At 38.2% G+C, this 10,003-nt stretch overlaps 1 pseudogene; it reads left to right on the plus strand.

Annotated features, from left to right (window-relative positions):
- The first annotated feature begins 2,719 nt into the window (after positions 1-2,719).
- Positions 2,720-3,615, plus strand: LOC115837291 (annotated as a pseudogene).
- Positions 3,616-10,003: the final 6,388 nt, after the last annotated feature.

Below are 10,003 nucleotides of genomic sequence, written 5' to 3' on the forward strand. Positions count from 1 at the left end.
AGTTTAGACTTTTAGTTTGTTTTCTGTTATGGGGTGAGAAGGGAAAGGGGAGACTGGGTAGAGAATATTTAGGAAACAGGAAAATAGGAAATACTTTGTGCCCCATACCTCTCATTTAGAGTTACTTCTAAAACAACTTTTTGTTTTTTAAAGAAATGCTCTATACCTGAGTCAAATTAGAGAAAATAGATTTTTTGATGTACTGTTAAAAAACAAAATTAGTCAAATTTAGCATACTTCAATTGAGCTAAGAATAACTCACATATCAAGCATCCCTCAAAACCAGAAGAGGGTCAGAGAGCTTCATTCCACAATATGAGCAGGCAGCATTTATGGACAGAAGATGGAAGTGAGGTACAGAAACAACCTGATTGTTTATAGCTCAGCATTTGACTCATTTGGACATGGAATGATCAGCTGGCCATCTGTGATTGACTGAAGCTCAGCTACTGTGATAGGCTGAGACTCAGCTGGTTGTTACATAAGTATATCCTTATGTTAGGCTTTCGGTTACTTTACCTACTAAATTAGGTTCCAGTTAGTTACATAAGGACTCAAGTATGGAGACATCCTTCAGGCCAAATTTAGTTTAATTTATAAATATCCAAGGAAGTAAAAAAAAGTAAGAAAGATTAAAGACTAGAATAAACATACCTGAGATAGATTATAAAAATAAAAGTGGAGGAGGGGGCAATTTAAAAGACTAAAGCAATGAAATTATTGAAATTATTTTATCACTTCAATATTAGTCACATGCTGCTTATTGACAGGAATACATTCTGAGAAATGTCATTAGGTGTCATTTTGCAAACATTGTAGAGTATACTCTCACAAACCTAGGTGGTATAGCCTACTACACACCTCTACTATATGGTATAGCCCGTTGCTCCTAGGCTACAAACCTACAAACCTGTACAGCAAGTTACTCTGTAGGCAGTCATAACGCAGTGGTTATTTGTGTCTCTAAACATAGAAAAGCTGTGGTAAAAATATGATATAAAAGATTTTTTAAATGGTACATCTATATAGGGCACTTAACCATAAATGGAGTTGTAGAACTGGAAGTTGCTCTAGGCGAGTCAGTGAGTGGTGAGTGAATTTGAAGGCCGAGGACATTACTGTGCACTACTGTGGACTTTATAAACACTGTATGTTAGGCTATACTAAGTGTATAGAAAGCATTTTTTTCTTCAATAATAAATTAACCTTAGCTTACTGTAACTTTTTTACTTTATAAACTTTAAATTAAATTTTAAAACTTTTTAGCTCTTCTGCAATAACACTTAAAACACAAATATTATACACTGTACAAAAAATATTTTCCTTTTTATACCTTTATTCTTTAAGCATTTCCTCTATTTGCAGTTTTTTTAACTGTTTTAACTTTAAAACTTTTTTGTTAAAACTAGGACACAAACACATACATTAGCCTAAGCTTTCACAGGGTCAGAATTGTCAATATCAACGTCTTCCACCTCTATATCTTGTCTCACCAGAAGGTGTTTAGGGGCAATAACATGCATGGAGCTGTCGTCTCTTATGGTAACGATATCTTCTTCTGGAATACCTCCGAAAGGCCCTGCCTGAGGCTGTTACGATAAAAAATATAGTATAGTAAATACATAAACCAGTAACATAGTCATTTATCATCAAGTATTATGTGCTCTACATAATTGTATGTGCTATACTTTTATAAGACTGGCAGCACTGCTTTGTTTGTTTGTTTCCACCAGCATCACCACAGATGCGTGAGTTATGTGTTGTGCCACAATGTTAGGGTAGCTATGACATCACTGGGCAATAGGAATTTTCAGCCCCATTATTATAATCTTATGGAACCACCGTTGTGTATTTTATATGCAGCCTGTTATTGACCAATACATTTTTGCACATTATAATTTTCTTCATATAAAGCAAGATCCCCAATATGAATTGTTTTTTGTTTTTGTTTTTTGGGTTTTTTGTTTGTTTGTTTTGACAGTGTCTCACTCTGTCACCCAGGCTGGAGTAGAGTGGCACGATCTTGGCTCACTGCAACTCCACCTCCTGGGTTCAAGCGATTCTCCCACCTCAGCCTCCTGAGTAGCTAGGACTACAGGCATGTGCCATCATGCCTGGCTAATTTTTGTACTTTTTGGTAGAGACGGGGTTTCACCATGTTGTCCAGGCTGGTCTCAAACTCCTGACCTCAAGTGATCCACCCACTTCAGCCTCCCAAAGTGCTGGGATTATAGGCATGAGCCACCACGCCTGGCCTCCAGTGTGAATTGTTTATGCAACATTTAGTTTCTGATTATGCACACACTGCCCACAGTCACTCAGAAAACTTAAGTAATTGAAATGGTGTTTTAGTGACAGCTTAAGTCAGAGGTCAGCAAACTAAGACCAATCAGCCAAATCCAGCCCACCACCAAGTTTCATAAAGTACTGTTGAAACAAAAGCCACTCTCATTTGTTTACATATTGTCAATGGCTGTGTTTGTGCTGCAACAGCAGAATTGAATAGTTGTGACAGAGACTGTATGGCCTACAAAGCCTAAAATACTTACTGTCTTGCCCTTTACGGCAAAAGTTTGCTGACGCCTGGCTTAAATAAGAAAGTAATTCTAATACCAAAATACAATTACAAATATAATATGAAATATAATTATCTATATATACATACACACTTATGTTATATAGGTACAAGTGGACATAAAAGAGAAATTATTGGGGAATGATGTCTTCTTCTGTGGTATTTGTGCCCCTCTACTACTCTTGCCTAGCTTTTTTTGCCCTGCATATTAAATATTAGTATTACATTCTTTATAAAATATATCTAGCGGTGCAATTGGGGCACAAAATTTACTCTATGAATAGTTACTCTTCCTCTGAAGAACTGAATTTTGATTTTATGTGTTTGTCATATTTTTGCATACTTGGGAGATCGGATTTCTGTTTAAACAGGATAAACTAGTGGTTTTCAAACTTTAGTGTGCCTCAAAATCACCTGGAGACTGATTGTTCCACTCCCAGAGTTTCTGATTCAGGGGGTCTGAGATAGGGACTAAGGATTGCAGTGCTAAGAAGTACACCCAGGTGATGCCGATACAATTGGTCTGGAGAGCACACTTTGAGAACCACTGGAATAGACCTTCATTATAGTAAAAGAGTAATAGGGACCCATGGAAAGACAGCATTCACTGAGATAGCCTGAGTCTTCTGAAAATTTACCACCCTTTCCCAGAGTTGGCCTTGTGGCATTATGGACATGAATACTGTTTTACAAAACATGCTGAAGACTGCCTTCATCCATGATGGCTTAGCATGTGGAATTTGCAAAGCTGCCAAAGCCTTAGACAGGTTCCAAGCCCATGTTTTACATGTTTGCATCCAGCTGTGGTCTGTGATGAGCCTGTGTATGTCATGTTGGTGGTGGCCCTTTGTGCTGAACACCAAATCTACCTAAGTAAGGTTGATGACAGTAAGAAACTAGGGGAAGAGATAGGCCTCAGAGAGGGAAAACCCTATGAAGTCATTGGTTGCAATTGTGTAGTAGTTAAGGACTATGGCAAAGAATCTCAGGCCAAGGATGTCATTGAAGAGTACTTCAAATACAAAAAAATAAGCAAATAAAAAATTTGGCTCATGGAAAAAAAGAGAGAAGGTTTAAGTAGAGATGAAAAGCAGAATATAGAATAGAATATATACTATGAAAAAAATTTAAATTTTTTTAATTGTGGTAAAAGAATACATAAGAAATTTTACCATCTTAACCATTTTAAGTATACAGTTCAGTAGTGTTATGTATATTCACACTGTTGTACAACAGATCTCCAGAACTTTTTCATCTTGCAAAACTGAAACTCTATACCCATTAAACTATAATTCCCCCTTCCCCCTCCCCCCAGCCCCTGGCAACCACCATTAGGAGTGTACCTCCTTTTTTTTCCATAAGTTATTGGGGTACAGGTGGTATTTCGTTACATGAGTAAGTTCTTCAGTGGTGATTTGTGAGATTTTGGTGCACCCATCACCCGAGCAGTATACACTGCACCATATTTGTAGTCTTTTATCCCTCGCCCCCTTCCCACTCTTCCCCCCAAGTCCCCACAGTCCATTGTATCATTTTTTTTTTTTTTTTTGAGATGGAGTCTCGTTAAGCCGCCCAGGTTAGAGTGCAGTGGCGCAATCTCGGCTCACTGCAACCTCTGCCCCCCGGGTTCAAGCAATTCTTCTGCCTCAGCCTCCCCAGTAGCTGGGACTAAAGGCGGGCACCACCATGCCTAGCTAATTTTTGTATTTTTAGTAGAGATGTGGTTTCACCATGTTGGCCAGGATGGCCTCGGGATCTCTTGACCTCGTGATCTGCCTACCTCAGCCTCCCAAAGTGCTGGGATTACAGGTGTGAGCCACCACGCCCAGCCCATTGTATCATTCTTATGCCTTTGTTTCCTCATAGCTTAGCTCCCACATATCAGTGAGAAGATACAATGTTTGGTTTTCCATTCCTGAGTTACTTCACTTAGAATAATAGTCTCCAGTATCATCCAGGTTGCTGCAAATGCTGTTAATTAATTCCTTTTTATGGCTGAGTAGTATTCCATCGTGTGTGTGTGTGTGTGTGTGCGTGTGTGTGTGTGTGTGTGTGTGTGTGTGTATATATCTCACAGTTTCTTTATCCACTTGTTGATTGATGGGCATTTGGGTTGGTTTCACGATTTGCACTTATGAATTGTGCTGCTATAAACATGAGTGTGCATGTATCTTTTTCATATAATGACTTCTTTTCCTTTGGGTAGATAGATACCCAGTAGTGGGATTGCTGGATCAAATGGTAGTTCTACCTTTAGTTCTTTAAGGAATCTCCATGCTGTTTTCCATAGCAGCTGTATTAGTTTACATTCCCACCAGCAGTGTAGAAGTGTTCCCTGATCATCACATCCATGCCAACATCTATTTTTTTTTTTATTATGGCCATTCTTGCAGGAGTAAGGTAGTGTTGCATTGTGGTTTGGATTTGCATTTCCCTGATCATTGGTGATGTTGAGCATTTTTTCATATATCTGTTGGCCATTTGTATATCTTCTTTTGAGAATTGTCTATTCATGTCCTTAGTCCACTTTTTGATGGTATTGTTTTGTTTTGTTTCTTACTGATTTGAGTTCTTTGTAGATTCTGGATATTAGTCCTTTGTCAGATGTATAGATCGTGAATATTTTCTCCCACTCTGTGGGTTGTCTGTTTACTCTGCTGACTGTTCCTTTTGCCATGGAAAAGCACTTTAGTTTAATTAAGTCCCAACTATTTATCTTTGTTTTACTGCATTTGCTTTTGGGTTCTTGGTTATGACATCCTTGCCTAAACCAACGTCTAGAAGGGTTTTTACACTGTTATCTTCTAGAATTTTTATAGTTTCAGGTCTTAGATTTAAGACCTTAATCCATCTTGAGTTGATTTTTCTATAAGGTGAGAGATGAGGATTCAGTTTCATTCCCCTACATGTGGCTAGCCAATTATCCCACCACCATGTATTGAAAAGGGTGTCCTTTCCCTACTTAATGTTTTTGTTTGCTTTGTCAAAGATCAGTTGGCTGGAAGTATTTGGGTTTATTTCCAGGTTCTCTATTCTGTTCCATTGGTCTACGTGCCTATTTTTATACCAGTATCACGCTGCTTTGGTGACTATGGCCTTATTGTATAGTTTGAAATCAGGCAGTGTGATGCTTCCAGATTTGTTCTTTTTGCTTAATCTTGCATTGGCTACGCAGGCTCATTTTTGGTTCCATATGAATTTTAGAATTGTTTCTTTCTGGCTGGGCACAGTGGCTTACACCTGTAATCCCAGCACTTTGGGAAGACGAGGCGGGTGGATCATGAGGTCAGGAGATTGAGACCATCTTGGCTAGTATAGTGAAACCCTGTCTCAACTAAAAATACAAAAAATTAGCCAGGCATGGTGGCACACGCCTGTAATCCCAGCTACTCGGGAGGCTGAGGCAGGAGAATGGTGTGAACCCGGGAGGTGGAGCTTGCAGTGAGCCAAGATTGTGCCACTGCACTCCAGCCTGGGCGACACAGTGAGACTGTCTCAAAAACAAAAAAACAGAATTTTTTTTTCTAATTCTGTGAAGAATGATGGTGGTATTTTGATGGGGATTGCATTGAATTTGTAGATTGCTTTTGGCAGTATGGTCATTTTCACAATATTGATTCCACCCATCCATGAGTATGGGATGTGTTTCCATTTGTTTGTGTCATCTATGATTTCTTTCAGCAGTGTTTTGTAGTTTTCCTTGTAGAGGTCTTTCAGCTCCTTCATTAGGTATATTCCTAAGTATTTTATTTATTTTTCAGCTATTGTAAAAGGGGTTGAGTTCTTGATTTGATTCTCCAGTTGGTCGCTGTTAGTGTATAGAAAAGCTACTGATTTGTGTACATTAATTTGCTGAATTATTTTATCAGTTCTAGGAGCTTTCTGGAGGAGTCTTTAGGGTTTTCAAGGTAATTGATCATATCGTCAGCAAACGGTGACAGTTTGACTCCCTCTTTACCTATTTGGATGCCCTTTATTTCCTTTTCTTGTCTGATTGCTCTGGCTATGACTTCCAGTACTATGTTGAAGAGGAGTGGTGAGAGTGGGCATCCTTGTCTTGATCCAGCTCTCAGAGGGAATGCTTTCAACTCTTCCCCATTCAGTATTATGTTGGCTGTGAGTTTGTCATAAATGGCTTTTATTACATTGAGGTATGTCCCTTGGATGCCAGTTTTGCTGAGAGTTTTAATCATAAAGGGATGCTGGATTTTGTTGAATGCTTTTTCTGCATCTTTTCAGATGATCATGTGATTTTTGTTTTTAATTATGCTTATGTGGTGTATGACATTTATTGACTTGCATATGTTAAACTATCCCTGCATCCCTCATGTGAAACCCACTTCATCATGGTGGGTTATCTTTCCGAAATGTTGTTGGATTCAGTGAGCTGGTATTTTGTTAAGGATTTTAGCATCTATGTTCATCAAGGATATCGGTCTGTAGTGTTCTTTTTTTGGTTATGACCTTTCCTGGTTTTGGTATTAGGGTGATGCTGGCTTCATAGAATGAATTGGGGAGGGTTCCTACTTTCTCTGTCTTGAGGAATGGTGTCAAAAGGATTGGTACCAATTCTTTGAATATCGGTAGAATTCTGCTGTGAGTCCTTCTGGTCCTGGGCTTTTCTTTGTTGATAATTTTTTAAATTACCATTTCAATCTCACTGCTCATTATTGGTCTGTTCAGGGTATCTAATTCTTGCTGATTTAAGCTAGGAGGGTTGTATTTTTCCAGGAATTTATCCATCTCTTCTAGGTTTTCTAGTTTATGTACATAAAGGTGTTCTTAGTAGCCTTGAATGATCTACAGAAGGTCATTCACTGGTGTGAGTTTAATATCTCCTGTTTCATTTCTTAATGAGGTTATCTGGATTTTCTCTCTTTTCTTGGTTAATCTTGGTAATTATCTATCAATTTTATTTATCTTTCAAAGAACCAGCTTTTTGTTTTGTTTATCTTTTGTATTTTTTTTTTGTTTCAATTTCATCTAATTCTGCTCTGATCTTGGTTATGTCCTTTCTTCTGCTGGGTTTGGGTTTGTTTTTTTCTTGTTTCTCTAGTTCCTTGAGGTGTGACCTTAGAATGTCAGCTTGTGCTCTGTCAGTCTTTTCGATGTAGGTGTTTCGGGCTATGAACTTTCCTCTTAGCACTGCCTTTGCTGTAGCCCAGAGGTTTCGATTGATTGTGTCATTATTGTCATTCAGTTTGAAGAATTTTTAAATTCCTATCTTGATTACATTTTAGACCCAATGCTCATTCAAGAGCAGGTTATTTAATTTCCATGTATTTTCATGGTTTTGAAGCTTCCTTTTGGAGTTAATTTCCAGTTTTATTCCACTGTGATCTGAGAGAGTGCTTGATAAAATTTCAATTTTCTTAAATGTATTGAGCCTCATTTTATGGCCTATCTTATGGTCTGTCTTGGAGAAAGTTCCATGAGCTGTTGAATAGAATGTGTATTCTGGGGTTGTTGGTTGAAATGTTCTGTATATATCTGCTAAGTCCATTTGTTCCAAGGTATAGTTTAAATCCATTGTTTCTTTGTTGACTTTCTGTCTTGATGACCTGTCTAACGCTGTCAGTGGAGTATTGAAGTCCCCTACTATTATTGTGTTGCTGTCTATCTCATTTCTTAGATCTATTAGTAATTGTTTTATAAATTTGGGAGCTCCAGTTTTAGGTGCATATATGTGGTATTTTCCTGTTGGACAAGGCCTTTTGTCGTTATATAATGTCCCTCTTTGTCTTTTTTTAATTGCTGTTGCTTTAAAGTTTCTTTTGTCTGATATAAGAATAGCTACCCCTGCTCACTCTTTGTGTCCATTTGCATGAAATGCCTTTTCTGCTCCTTTACTTTAAGTTTATGTGAGTCCTTATGTGTTAGGTAAGTCTCCTGAAGGCAGTAGATAGTTGGTTGGTAAGTTCTTAGTCTCCTGAAGGCAGCAGATAGTTGGTTGGTAAGTTCTTATCCATTCTGCAGTTCTGTATCTTCTAAGTGGAGCATTTAGGCCATTTACATTCAATGTTAGTATTGAGATGTGAGGTACAGTTACATTCATTGTGCTATTTGCTGCCTGTGTACTTTGTTTTTTGTTTTGTTTCTGCTTTTTAACTTGTATTTTTGTTTTATAGATCCTGTGTGATTTATGCTTTGAGGTTTTGTTTTGATGTGTTTCCAGGATTCATTTCAAGATTTAGAGCTCCTTTTAGCAGTTCTTGTAGTGGTGGCTAATGGCGAATTCTCTCAGCATTTTTGCCTGAAAAAGACTGTATCTTTCCTTCATATATGAGGCTTAGTTTTGCTAGATACAAAATTCTTGGCTAATAGTTGTTTTGTTTGAGGAGGCTGAAGATACGGCCCCAATCTCTGCTAGTTTGTAGGGTTTCTGCTGATAAATCTGCTGTTAATCTAATAGGTTTTCCTTTATAGGTTACCTGGTACTTCTGTCTCACAGCTCTTAAGATTCTTTCCTTCGTCTTAACTTTGGATAACCTGATGACAATGTGCCTAGGTGATGATCTTTTTGCAGTGAATTTCCTGGGTGTTCTTTGTGCTTCTTGTATTTGCATGTCTAGTTCTCTAGCAAGGCTGGAGAAGTTTTCCTCAATTATTCCCCCAAATATGTTTTCCAAGCTTTTAGAATTCTCTTCTTCCTCAGGAACACCAATTATTCTTAGGTTTGGTCATTTAAAATAATCCTAGACTTCTTGGAGGCTTTGTTCTTTTTACCTATTCTTTTTTCATTGCCTTTGTTATATTGGGTTAATTTGAAGACCTTGTCTTTGAGCTCTGAATTTCTTTCTTCTCCTTGTTCAATTCTACTGCTGAGAATTACCAGAGGATTTTGCATTTCTATAAGTGTGTCCCAAGTTTCCTGAATTTTTTATTGTTTTCTCTTTAAGCTATTTCCTTTAATATTTCTCCCTTCGTTTCTTGTATTGTTCTTTGGATTTCCTTGCATTGGGTTTGCCTTTCTCTGGTACCTCCCTGATTAGCTTAATAACTAACCTCCTGAATTCTTTTTAAGGTAAAAATGATTTCAGTGATTTCTTTTTGGTTTGGATCCATTGCTGGTAAAGTAGTGTGATTTTTGGGGGGTGTTAAGGAGCCTTGTTTTGTCATATTACCTGAGTTGGTTTTCTGGTTCCTTCTCATTTGGTTAGAGAGGGAACCAGAAAACCACCTCTGTCAGAGGGAAGGTCTAGGGCTGAAGGCTGTTGTTGAGATTCTTTTATTCCACGGGGTGTTCCTAGATGTAGTACTCTCCCCCTTTTTCTATGGATGTGGCTTCCTGTGAGCCGAGCTGCAGTGATTATTGTCTCTCTTCTGGGTCTAGCCCCCCAGCAAGTCTACCCAGCTCCGGGGTGGTACTGGGGGCTGTCTGCACAGAGTCCTATGATGTAAATCATCTATGGGTCCCTCAGCTGTGGA

This window comes from Nomascus leucogenys, chromosome 11 (assembly GCF_006542625.1).
Source record: "Nomascus leucogenys isolate Asia chromosome 11, Asia_NLE_v1, whole genome shotgun sequence".
NCBI lineage: Eukaryota > Metazoa > Chordata > Mammalia > Primates > Hylobatidae > Nomascus > Nomascus leucogenys.